The sequence below is a fragment of the Theropithecus gelada genome, chromosome 9 (assembly GCF_003255815.1).
Source record: "Theropithecus gelada isolate Dixy chromosome 9, Tgel_1.0, whole genome shotgun sequence".
Classification (NCBI taxonomy): Eukaryota; Metazoa; Chordata; class Mammalia; order Primates; family Cercopithecidae; genus Theropithecus; species Theropithecus gelada.
This window is the reverse complement of record NC_037677.1, coordinates 55,747,984-55,761,472: the sequence shown is the minus strand read 5'-3', so window position 1 is coordinate 55,761,472 and position 13,489 is coordinate 55,747,984. Positions and strand designations below refer to the sequence as shown.

At 46.0% G+C, this 13,489-nt stretch overlaps 1 long non-coding RNA gene across 1 annotated transcript; it reads left to right on the top strand.

Annotated features, from left to right (window-relative positions):
* Positions 1-7,973: 7,973 nt before the first annotated feature.
* LOC112631805 lies at positions 7,974-12,130 on the top strand. Its single transcript, XR_003121198.1, has 2 exons — positions 7,974-8,549; positions 9,760-12,130. It is a non-coding gene; the product is annotated as an uncharacterized LOC112631805 (long non-coding RNA).
* Positions 12,131-13,489: the final 1,359 nt, after the last annotated feature.

Genomic DNA, 13,489 nt, shown 5'->3' with positions numbered 1-13,489 from the left:
CGCCACCATGAACAGCTAATTTTTGTATTTTTAGTAGAAAGACAGGTTTTCACCATGTTGGCAGGCTGGTCTCAAACTCCTGAACTCAAGCAATCTGCCTGCCTCGGCCTCCCAAAGTGCTGGGATTACAGGCATCAGCCACTGCTCCCGGCTTTTACTTTTATTTTGAAATAATCTCAAGCTTATAGAAAAGTTGCAAGTATTAGCTGGGCACGGTGGCATGCACCTGTAATCTCAGCTACTCAGGGGAGAATCACTTGAACCTAGGAGGTAGAGGTTGCAATGAGCTGAGATTGTACCATTGCACTCCAGCCTGGGCAACAGAGCAAGACTGTCTAAAAAAAAAAAAAAAAAAAAAAAAAAATGTTGCAAGTAGAGTATAAAGAACTTTTTTTTTCTAAACCCATTTGACAGTAATTTGTTGACCCGATGCCTCCTCCTCCCTGGATACTTTAGTGCACATTTCCTACAAGAAAGGATATTTTCCTACCTAACCTAATATGACCATCAGTATTAGGATGCTGACCTTGTATGTTAGGACTAGCTATTCCTCAGACACCATTTAACTTTTGCCAATTGCCCCAACAATGTCCTTTGCAGCAGAAAGATCCAGTTCAGAATCACGTTTGCATTTAGTTGTCATGTCTCTTCATTCTCCTTTATCTGGGACAGTTCCTCAGGCTTTCCTTGACTTTCATGACCTTGGCACTGTTGCAGAGTACAGGTCAGTTATTTTCTTGAACATCTGTCAGTGGGTTTTTCTGATATTTTTTCAGGACTTGCTTCATCTTATTCGTATTTGGCAGGAATATCAGAAGTGATGCTGAATTCTCCTTGTTGCATCCCCTCATATCACATGGGATTTTGATTTCTCTCCTTACTGGAGAGTGAAGCTTTGATCACTTGAAGATGGTTTCTGTCAGTTTTCTCCACTGTAAAGTTACTTTTTCCCGTTTGTAATTAATACATTTTTTTAAATGAAGAGGTACTTTGAGACTGTGTAAATATCTTGTTCCTCCTAAACTTTCAATTTATTCATTTGTATATTTTGTCTATATAAACTCATGAATTTCTATTTGATGCAATGCATTATAATTCATTAATATCATTATTTATTCTGATGCTCAATCTGTCCTAGATTCAACCAGTAGGTGCCCCTTCAAGTGGGCTTCTGTATCTTTTTGATTTTGTCCCCATCATTTTTTGAACATTCTTTAATTTTTGGTAAACCAAGGTACTCCTCCTTAGCCTTGGAATCAGCTGTTACTCCAGGGAGCCCTTGTTCCTTTTAGCAGAGAATGGTATTTAGAAGACAAGATCTGGATCCTAGGTGTGCTCATTACTATTGGAGTGTCACGGCTCTGGCTCCCAGGTTCTCTCAGTGGACACACACATGTAAGCACACATTCACACATTTACATCTATATTATATATGTATACATGTACTGATATGGTATGGCTGTGTCCCCATTCAAATCTCAACTTGAATTGTATCTCCCAGAATTCCCACATGTTGTGGGAAGGACCCAGGGAGGTAATTGAATTATGAGGGCCAGTCTTTCCTGTGCTATTCTCGTAATAGTGGATACATCTCATGATATGATGAGTTTATCAGGGGTTTCCACTTTTGCTTCTTCCTCATTTCTCTCTTGCTGCTGCCATGTAAGCAATGTCTTTCATCCTCCGCCATGATTATGAGACCTCCTCAGCCATGTGGAACTGTGAGTCAAATTAAACTTCCTTTTCTTCCCAGTCTTGGGTATGTCTTTGTCAGCAGTGCAAAAATGGACTAATACAGTAAATTGGTATCAGTAGAGTGGAGCATTGCTGAAAAGATACCTGAAAATGTGGAAGCAACTTTGGAACTGGGTAACAGGCAGAGGTTGGAACAGTTTGGAGGGCTCAGAAAGAAGACAGAAAAATTTGGGAAAGTTTAGAACTTCCTGGAGATTTGTTGAATGGTTTTGACCAAAAGCCTGATAGCAATATGGACAGCAAGGTCCAGGCTGAGGTGGTCTCAGATAGAGATGAGCAACTTGTCAGGAACTGGTACAAAGGTGACTCTTGCTATGTTTCAGCAAAGAGACTGGAGGCATTTTGCCCCTGCCCTAGAGATCTGTGGAACTTTAAACTTGAGAGAGATGATTTAGGGTATCTGGCAGAAGAAATTTCTAAGCAGAAAAGTGTTCAAGAGGTGACTTGGGTACTGTTTTTTTGTTTGTTTGTTTGTTTTGTTTTGTTTTTTTTTTTGTTGTTGTTGTTGTTGTTTTGAGATGGAGTCTCACTCTGTCACCCAGACTGGAGTGTAGTGGCATGCTCTCGACTCACTGCAAGCTCCACCTCCTGGGTTCACGCCATTCTCCTGCCTCAGCCTCCTGAGTAGCTGGGACTACAGGAGCCCGCCACCACACCTGGCTAATTTTTTGTATTCATAGTAGAGACAGGATTTCACCATGTTAGCCAGGATGATCTTGATCTCCTGACCTCGTGATCTGCCCGCCACGGCCTCCCAAAGTGCTGGGATTACAGGCATGAGCCACTGTGCCCGGCTGACTTGGATACTGTTAAAAGCACTCCATTTTAAAAGGGAAACAGGGCATAAAAGTTCGAAAAATTTGCAGCCTGATGATGCAGTAGAAAAGAAAAACCCATTTTTTTGAGAAGAAATTCAAGCCAACTGCAGAAATTTGCATAAGCAGCAAGGAGCCTAATGTGACTCCTCCAGACCATGGGGAAAATGTCTCTAGGCCATGTCAGAGACCTTCACAGCAGCTCCTCCCATCACAGACCTGGAGGCCCAGGAGGAAAACTTAGTTTCATGGACCTGGCCCAGTGTCCCCATGCTGTGTGGAGCTTAGGGACTTGGTGGTCTGTGTCCTATCAGTTCCAGCCATGGCTGAAAGAGGCCAACGTACAGCTTGAGCTGTGGCTTCAGAGGGTGGAAACCCCAAACCTTAGAAGCCTTCACATGGCATTGAGCCTGTGGGTGCACAGAAGTCAAAAATTGAGGTTTGGGAACTTCTACCTAGATTTCAGAAGATGTATGGAAACACCTGGATGCCCAGGCAGAAGTTTGCTGCAGGGGTGGAGCCCTCATGGAGAACCTCTGCTAGGGCAGTGCAGAAGGGAAATGTGGGGTCAGAACCCTCACGCAGAGTCCCTACTGGGGTGCTGCCTAATAGAGCTGTGAGAAGAGGGCCACAGTCCTCCAGACCCCAGAATGGTAGATCCACAAACAGCTTGCACTGTGCACCTGGAAAAGCTGCAGACACTTAAGGCCCTCCTGAGAAAGCAGCTGTGAGGGAGGCTATACCCTGCAAAGCCATAGGGGTGGAGCTGCCCAACACCATGGGAACCCGCCTCTTGCATCATCATGACCTGGATATGAGACCTGGAGTCAAAGGAGATAATTTTGGAGCTTTAAAATTTGACTGCCCTGCTGGATTTCAGACTTGCATGGACCTGGTAACCCCTTTATTTTGGCTTGTTTCTCCCATTTGGAACTGCTGTATTTACCCAATGCCTGTACCCCCATTGTATCTAGGAAGTAACTAGCTTGCTTTTGATTTTACAGGCTCATAGGCAGAAGGGACTAGCTTTGTCTTGGATGAGACTTTGGACTGTGGAATTTTGGGTTGATGCTGAAATGGGCTAAAAGTTTGGGGGAACTGTTGGGAAGGCACGATTGGTTTTGAAATGTGAGGACGTGAGATTTGGAGGGGCCAGGGGTGGAATGATATGGTTTGTCTGTGTCCCCATTCAAATCTCAACTTGAATTGTGTCTCCCAGAATTCCCATGTGTTTTGGGAGGGACCTAGCGGGAGGTAATCGGATCATGGAGGCCAGTCTTTCCCATGCTATTCTCATGACAGAAAATAAGTCTCACGAGATCTGATGGGTTTATCAGGGGTTTCCGCTTTTGCGTCTTCTTCATTTCTCTCTTGTCGCCACCATGTAAGAAGTGCCTTTTGCCCTCCGCCATGATTATGAGACCTCCGCAGCCATGCAGAACTGTAAGTCAAACTAAATCTCCTTTTCTTCCCAGTCTTGGGTATGTCTTTATCAGCAGTGCAAAAACGGACTAATACATATTCATTAAATCATATTTGCTTACTTTTAAATTGTTGCCATAGTGGAGTAAATTTGTAAAATAATTGTTAGTGGTTATCATATATCTATATATACACAAGTTTGGCATCTGTGTAAGGTGGGACAGGAGCCAGGGTTAGGGAGGAGGCACTGTGGAATGTCAAAGTTCATGTTAATGCCTCCAATACTGATCACACACCGTAGGATACATTTTGCATTTCTCCCTTTCCATTGTTGTAACTGTCTTTTTTTTTTTTTTTTGAGACAGAGTCTTACTCTGTCACCCAGGCTGGAATGCAGTGGTGCAATCTTGGCTCACTGCAACATCTGCCTCCCGGGTTCAAGAAATTCTCCTGTCTCAGCCTCCCAAGTAGCTGGAACTACAGGCATCCACCACCACACCTGGCTAAGTTTTGTATTTTTAGTAGAGATGAGTTTTTACCATGTTTACCAGGCTAGTCTCGAACTCCTGAGCTTAGGTGATTCACCTGCCTTGGCCTCCCAAAGCACTGAGATTACAGGCTTGAGCCACCACACCAGGCCATTGTTATAACTGTCTTCTGTGACAGTGAAAAAGCTGGCTCCCATCTCATCATCTGTAATATATTTGGTCATTTGATCAATGCCTTGTATGTAACCAATCCCCTTATCACTGCCATTGCCCTAGGGACACCCTTGCCACCACTGTATTAGAGCCAACCTTGCTTAATCCCACCTGGTGGCTTCTAGCCTAAATTGTTTTGGAAGGAAAGGGAAGAATATATGTGAAATATTTTGATGTACAGAAGTTTTACATTTTGAAGAAAGTAAACCTATTGACCTTTCTCTTCATGTTTTGTCAATTTAGCTCGATACTTAGGTCTTTCCTACCCATCTTAGCTTGGGTCCCCCAAAGAGCAGAACCTGTGACAAAGGTCTATCTGCAGAGTTTATTTTGTGATTGGCTCCCAGGGAAGAGGAGTGGGAGGCTTCAAAGAGGGAGACAGGACATGAGGGGGGGACAACACAGGGGAAATAGGGCTCAGTCATGCTGGGGTCCTGTCAGGAACTTTGGAGAACATGCCTCAGAATTGGCTCCCTGGCAGAGGGAAGAAGATTTTTATTTCACAAGGATCAAAGGCTGCCCTGGTGGATGTGGAGTCCTTGCACTCCCAGTATTGTGTGCACAGCAGAATGGCAGAGTTGGTCACTGACAGCAGCTATCCCAAAGAGGTGGGCCAGAGAAGCTGGGAGCAGAGAGAGAGGGAGATGTGGCATGGCTGGGGTGGTGAAACAAAAAGAGGAGCTGAGAGGGTGCGACATGGGGCATAAAAGATGTCTGGCATACAACTTAAAGATAATGTGAATCTTACTTCATATTTCCTTTTAATACTCTATTTTTAAAATATTTAACCTATCTGGAATTTTATTTTATTTTATATTTTTGAGATGAGGTCTTGCTCTGTTGCCCAGGCTGGAGTGCTGTGGCACAATTGCAGCTTACTGCAGCCTCAAACTTCTGGGCTCAGGTGATCCTCCCACTTCAGCCTCCCCAGTAATTGGGACTACAGGCCTGTGCCACCATACCTGGGTACATTTTAAATTTTTTCTACAGACAGGATCTTGCTTTGTTGCCCAGGCTGGTCTTGAACTCCTGGCCACAGGTAATCATCTTCCCTTGGCCTCCCAAAGTGTTGGAATTACAGGTGTGAGCCACTGTGCCTGGCCTGGAATTTATTTTAAAGTGTGGTGTGGGCTGGGTGTGGTAGCTCATGCCAGTAATCCCAGCACCTTGGGAGGCCAAGGTGGGTGGATCACAAGGTCAGGAGATCAAGACCATCCTGGCTAACACAGTGAAACTCCGTCTCTACTAAAAATACAAAAAAAATTAGCGGGGCATGGTGGCAGGTGCCTGTAGTTCCAGCTACTTGGGAGGCTGAGGCAGGGGAATGGCATAAACCTGGAAGGTGGAGCTTGCAGTGAGCCAAGATCATGCCACTGCACTCCAGCCTGGGCAACAGAGTGAAACTCTGTCTCAAAAAAAAAAAAAAAAAAAAATAGTGGGAGGGGCCAGGCCCAGTGGCTCACGCCTGTAATCCCAGCACTTTGGGAGGCTGAGGCAGGCGGATCACAGGTCAGGAGATCAAGACCATCCTGGCTAACATGGTGAAATCCCATCTCTACTAAAAATACAAAAAATTAGTCGGGTGTGGTGGTGGGTGCCTGTACTCCCAGCTACTTGGGAGGCTGAGGCAGGAGAATGGCGTGAACCTGGGAGGTGGAGCTTGTGGTGAGCCGAGATTGCGCCACTGTACTCCAGCCTGGACGACAGAGTGAGATTCTGTCTCAAAAAAAAAAAAAATGTGGTGTGAGGTAGGGATAGAGTTTAAAGTTGCTCCCTAGTGGGTTGGTCAGTTATCCTCAAGCCATAATTCACTGAATAGTCCATATTTCCCATAATGACATGAAATTCTATCTTAAAAGTGTATTAAAGTTTAAACATATTATGTATTGAGTCTGCCTCACTGTTCCCTCTGCTAATTTTTTTTTTTTTTTGCTGGTACCACACTGTTTTAATTATTGTAGCTTTAGAATGCATTTTAAAATTTGCAGAACAAATATCCCTTAGTGATGTTCTTTTTTCAGAAAGTGAGCAGTAGAAGTTTATTTTTCTAGAGGATCTTTTGAATTATTATTGTGTTTTTTATTTATTTATTTATTTATTTATTTTTTACCTTCCCAGGGGGAAAGGGCCTGAGCTTGTACATTCTTCAGCTAAGTAGCAAACCTCTCTTTCACAGATGCTCGGAAGAGATAAACACATATGATATAAAGACACAGATGGTGTGTTCCCACTCACTATGCTGCCTGCCTTTTAATTTTACTCTCACTACTGTCCTGTGACTTTAGGAAGGACAGTCATTGTGTAGAGCACAAGTACAAGGCTTAGAAAAGACTTTTTTCCCCCAAAGGCACACAAATAAATATTAGAAATAGAACTGAAATGCTGTTTTGTATTCATAAGGCTTTTTAGAAAGAATGACAGTCTAGGAATTAGTTCTAAAGTCTATGCTTCTAATGGGAAATCCTTGGTCCTGATGTGTTTACATTGAAGCAACTATTCTAACTGAGTCCTATGAAAGACCTTCTTAGGAGTGGCAGGTATGAGCTATTGCAAGAAAACGTAGTGTACAATCTTCTGTGAGGGTCTTTAAATAGAGAGCCGATTATAAAGACTGTGTTCCTGATGTGTGGGGCTGGTCCTCCTCCCCAGCAGACCTCACCTCCCTGCCCTTTCAGCATCCCCTCCTTGTCCCAGGCTGATGGCTGATGCTGCCATTGGTCTCTGCGGTGCTACCTGCCACTGGCCTGCTGAGACCTCAGCCCCTCGCTATCTCCTTGTCCCATTTACCCTGAAGCTTGTGGCTGGTTCTGTGGTTATGACTGAGCTGACCCTTCTGACCTCCCAATCCAGACACTTCCCAGCCTAGGCTGTCTCAGCTCTCCAAAAGCACCCTGTAAATAAAAATGGAAAAGAGTTCGGCTCCTTGGGTGAGGTTGTTCCTGCTCTCCCTAAGACACTGTTCTTTTCTGTAAATTTCACCTATCTGAAAGAAGCAGAATGCTCCTTGTTTCTTGGTGGGGAAAAGTAACCATAACGGAATGCCTCCTTCATGCCAGGCATTTTACAGGTCACCCCATTTAATCTTCACAACAATTCTATAGGAAGGGATGCTTGTCTCTGCTTTAGAGAGGAGGAAACTGAGGCCAGAGGGTTTATGGAACATGTGCAACGTCATGCGGAATGTTAATAGTGAAGCCAGGGCCAAAACCGAGGTCAGCCTGAGTCCAAGTCCAATTCCACAAACATGATGTTAACATCCTCCTGGGTGCCAGGCACTGTGCTTTGGGGGCATAGCTGCCTCCTTATTGTCAAGGATTTTGAGCAGATCAGATTTGAGGACCTTTTTTCAATAGGTCTATGTTTTTCTTACAACCACTCTCCATTTTAAACACATCATGAGTAGACTTTTGGAGTCTGATCTATCGAGCTGGGTGTGTTTGGAAAGCTACAGAGCAGTGGCCATAGAAAGACTGTGTGAGACAGAGTCCTAGCCTATCTGTCCGGCCAGTCGAACCTCATGTGTTCGCTGCTTTCATTTTCTCTTGGCTGAGGAAATGATGGTTTGGTTTTGCAAAGGAAGGCTGGGGACTTCTGCCAGCTTGCTAACGGCCTTGCCCCATTCAGATGCATCGAACTCACAGAACATCGCTCCCCAGCTGCCGGCCCGCAGTTCTGAGAGTGCCTGAATAGAAAACCACTCATTTCCCTTTGCAATAGAGGCGCCCAAAGCAGATATGTCAATATATTCCAATTTAGCCGAGGGAAGCCAGAACATGGATGTTGTTGCCAAGGAAACCACCTCCTTCCTCCTGTGTGCCGTGCATACGTGTATCACTTCATCTCTCTGCTCTCCAAGGTAATATCATAGCTCCGTGCTTGGGGAAGGGTTTTTAAAAAGGCATATAAAACCTCTTAGCATCGAGAAGATTCATTAAATGATCTCACTCCAGAGAAGCTTAAATTATTCTTTTTAGATCCTTTTATGCTGAGGATAGGGAAATGGCTGAGTCAGTGCTATCTCTCGCAGCCCAGCTTGGTGTCTTGGTGGAGACAGTTTTTCAGAAATAAACAAATCAGAGTTCGCAAGCTTAGACAGGGCGAGTGTGTGTGTAATAAGAACGAGGCCGTCATGTAGCTGTAATGTCACGGTCTAATCCTTCCTGGCGGATCTGCCAAGACCACCTTGATCTGAGGGCCTCCTGGGTGTGAGGCCACGTTGCACAGGGCAGCCTTCAAAGTAGAGACAAGAGAGGGTCGCTGTTGCAAGGCCACCTGTCAAAAGATTCCTTGTTCGGGAACTGCGCAGGGATTTCTGCTGCCCAATCTGTTCTCAGGCCCATGCCTGGGGCTGTTTTTGTCCTGCCTTCGTGTCTGGTCTTGGGTTTGCCTCTCTTTCCCGGATGCTGCCATCACCCCCTTCATTCCCACCTACCCTATTCTGTATGTTAAAGTCAGCACAAATCGCCCTCATGCCTTACAACCCAAGAGACAAACTGCAGGGTGCACTTGGTAGTCATCTGAGAGCTCAGTGGCTTGCCCCGGCTTTCACACCTTCTTCCTCTCAGCCCCTCCTGGCTTTTAGGGCTCAGATTCCCTCCTGCCTGTTGCATATGCAGATTAAATTTGGCTTCTCTCTTTCAATTAGTGGCATTGGCCAAGGATATTGGTTTATATTAGTCATTCCCAGCTGGGGGGCAGTTTTGCCCCCCAGGGGACATTTTTGCTTCTTACGTCGAGGAGGGAGTCCTACTGGCATCTAACGTGCAGAGGCCAGGGACTCTGCTGAAACAACTTACAGTGCACAGTTCAGGCCTCTAAAAACAAAGAATTATCCAGCCCCAGATGCCAATAGTGCTGTGGTTGAGAAACCCTGGCTTATACTTATTTTCTTTGCTCATTGATGTAATACATACTTATTGAGTACCTACTGTACACCAGGCTCTAAGCCAGCAGCTGCGGATGTGAACTGAACAAGACAGACATAGTTTCACTCACTTTCTCACATAGAGCCAATCGGGGGATGCGAAACAAATGATTACAATGATACGTATAAATTATTATTACAGCTGGGATCCAGATCTGACGTGGGTCTCCTGCCCCAGTTCTGAAGTCTATCTGGTGCCCCAGCCGAACCTGCCCTGGCTCCTGGGTGGGGTATGGACATCTGTGGCATCCCTCCCTAACACCCCACCAAGCTGGGCTGCAAGACAGGTTATGGTGGCCCCATGACTTCCTTCGTTGGTAAGCCACAGGCCTTCCTTGTTAACTGCTTTGCTGTTGGTCATTGCAGAGAAATAGGGGACAATAAGAACAACCTGATATGTAGCAAAGGCTCTAGGACTGTGTCATCTGCTGAAGCGCCAGTCCCTGCGCTGCCTCTCCTGAGTGGCATCTGTGATGGCAAACAAAAGGCTCCTTGGGCTTCACACTCTGCTTTCTTTCTAAATGGTACTTACCACCCACTACCTCCCAGCCTTCTTCTGACCAGCTCCCTCTTCTGATAGGCTTATTTCCATGAAGTTCTTCAGAGTTAGAAACATGAACTTTAGAACCAGGTGACCCAGGTTGGAATCCATCTCTGCCACTTACTAGCCATATGACCTGGGGTATGTTCCTTAACATTTCTGTGCCTCAGTTTCTTTTTCTATAAAATGGGCGTAATAATATCTATCTAGCACAGTTACTGTAAGGATTAAGTAAGTTATTATATGCAGAGTTCTTGGTTCACAGTTAGTACCATTTAAGCCTTTCTATCGTTATTACTGTTACAATTTTCCTGGCATGTCAGCTTGATGATGCAGATGAGGCAGGAACTTTCGTCTCTGCCTCTCGTGGACTGCCTGATGAGCTCCATGGAACTCGGCCATGCCTGCAGTGCTGCAGGCCTCGCTTCTGAGTGCTGGAGGCTGAGAAGACAATGGATGTTGACTGGGCATTTTGGGGGGTTTTCTTACGCAGGAGGAAGATGACAATGACTGTGGAAGCAGAAGGTTGTCATGGAAATGCACCTGTTCCAAGTTGTTACACTCTGGGCTCTGGGCTGGCTCTGCATGGGCCTACCATGCACTGACTTCAGCTTCACCTGGGTCAGCGGGAGGCTGGACAAAGGTAGACATCTTTCCTCACCACCAGCCTGCCATGGTGGCTTTCTGTCGCCGGTGTGAACAGACACTCAAGCTTTCCTGGTCTCCTGAGCTACTGTGAATATGGCACAAGATAGTGGACTCTGAATAACATTGGAAACAACTACTTCCTGGATGGCCACTGAGTGCAAGGCCTGAGGGAGGGTGAGGGCAAGAGGACTGATGGTTACTGGACATCTTCATGACCAGGCTTCTGTGTGTCCTCTCACTTAATCCTCCAACAGCACTGTGAGGAAAATACAGCATCCCACCTCACAGGTGAGGAAGCTCAAGTTGAAGGAATGTTAAATTGTCTGCTCTGAGCCTCACAGCTGGGAGGTGACAGCCCCACGATTGGTGGCTAGGGTTTGTCTGCCTTTAAAGCTTATGTTATGTCCTTCTGTGTTATCTCGGTCTGTACAGGGTGCTACAGCAAAATACCATAGCCTGGGTAGTTTATGAGCAACAGAAATTTATTTCTCATAGTTCTGGAGTCTGGAAGTCCAAGACCAAGCCTCCCGCAGGTTCAGTGTTTGGTGAGGACCCACTTCCTTGTTCACAGATGTCCCTTTCTCGCTGTGGCCTCACAGCAAGGGGTCAGGGTTCTCTCTGGGACCTCTTTAAATAGGGTCACCAATTCCATTCATGAGGGCTGCACCCCCATGACCTAATCCCCTCCCAAAGGCCCCGCTTGACCATACCATTACGTTGGGGGTTACGATTCTGACATGAATTTTGGGAGGGACACAGGCATTCTGACCATAGCATGTGTGTAGTTGCTCCTCCCCACCGAGGAAACCACCGCTTCCAAGCATGGCTACCATCTGGTTACCCTGGGTGGCCAAGGTCAGCAGAGGTGCTTTGCCAACTGGTTGGCACCCACACTACCTCTGTCCAGGTGGGCTGGGGCGAGGGTTGAGTCATAGTGTGACTCTGTGGGGCTCCGGGGACTGTCAGCTGACCTGGGGCCGGAGGTCCTGCTGCTCTGTGCCCATAGACACCTCCTGGGAATCTGACGACTTTCATCAGGGCCCAGAACTCACCCTGACAGTTCTTTCAGCTCTTGTCTTTTCCTCCCCTACCTACCTGCTCATCTCGCTTTCACACACAAAGCCTCCCCTGCACTCCCTGTTCCCCTCCTCAATCCCTTTCCCAGCTTTTGTACTTTATGATGCCGTGACTTGGGTGAGGAAACTCATTAAAGTCATTATTCCATGCACAGAAATGTGTCTTTCATCCCATTCATATTTAATGTTCCTCCCACTTGATCTTTTGACACTTTTTAATTCCTGATATTACGTGACATACACACACAGCTCTCGTTGGGAATCATTCTTTCTATAGAGTTGTCATCACTGCTCTCTGTGTGAGGAGGGCTCCTCCTTACATATTTATTAATTTCTAAAATGATGCCTGTATTTTGGGATTGATGCTGCCCAATGCTATTGACTATGAATGATCAAGGGTGACATTGGGATAGGAGGAATTATGGGAACAGGACAGAGGTCTGGATTCTTGTCCTGACTGCCTCTTTTCCTCCCTGGAGGCCGTGTGTCCATCTGTGAAATGGGCAGATCCATGTCTCATGACCTAATCCAATCCCTGCATTTGGCATCCGCTGGGCTTTTCTGGGGTGTAAACACCTGGTTTCAATTCTGTCTAATTTGCTATCAAAAGGAATATTTTAGGAGGAGATGGGGCTACCCATAGAATCACAGAAAAGGCTGAGAAATTGGCTGTCCGAGGGACAGATAACCAGGGCAACTGCAGGGACCTGGAAGCGGTCTCCCTTCCGGCTCCGTGGTGAAAGGAAGGAGACCTAATGGCTGTCAATGGCTCTTTTCTCAGCTCAAGATTTAAATTGCAGTAAGTGAACACAGAATTGGCTCAGCTTGGGTCCCATGCCCAAGGAGAGGGCGGGGTGTTTTGATTGACAGTTATATTGAGATCTTATCCAATGAGGGCCAGGAGTTCCCCCACGGTTAAGAAGAATGATGTTTTCTGAAGAATGATGATGGATTCTGAGTAGAGGAAACAACAAATGCCCTCCACACATCCCAAGCCACAGGGCGGCAGTGAGACCACTGGACAAAAAGAGGAAAAAGCAGTTTCTTTGGGTTCCAAATCTCTGACTAAGAGAGAGATACATTTCTGGACCTCAGAGATTACCTTCTAATTCAGGAGGAGGCAAACTTTCTCTGGAAAGTGTTGGAGAGTAAATTATTTTTTTCTTTCTGGCCCACATGACTTCTGCCATGATACTGTGGAAGAAGTGGCAGAAGACAAGTAAACGAATGGGTGTGGCCGTGTTCCAGTAAAGCTTTATTGATTAAAAAAACAAGTAGCAGGCTGGGTTGGGCCTGCAGGACACAGTGTGCTGGCCCAGGTTCTAGTCGACAGCTGTCATTTCATAGAGGAGAAGTTCCCTCTCAGCTTTAGCAATCCAGGTAAGACAGTGGTTCTCTGACGTGGCTCTACTTCAGCAGATCCCAAGGAGCCTGTTGAGAATACAGTTGCCTGGGGCCCACCCTAGCCTTGTCAAATCGCAATTTCCAAGGGTGGGCCCGAGGATCTGTATTTTTAACAGTTACCCCTAGTTAGTTCTGAACTACACAGTATTGTGAACCGGTCTTCTAAGACCCAGTAGAGCAGGAAAGACCATTTTCTGTGAAAT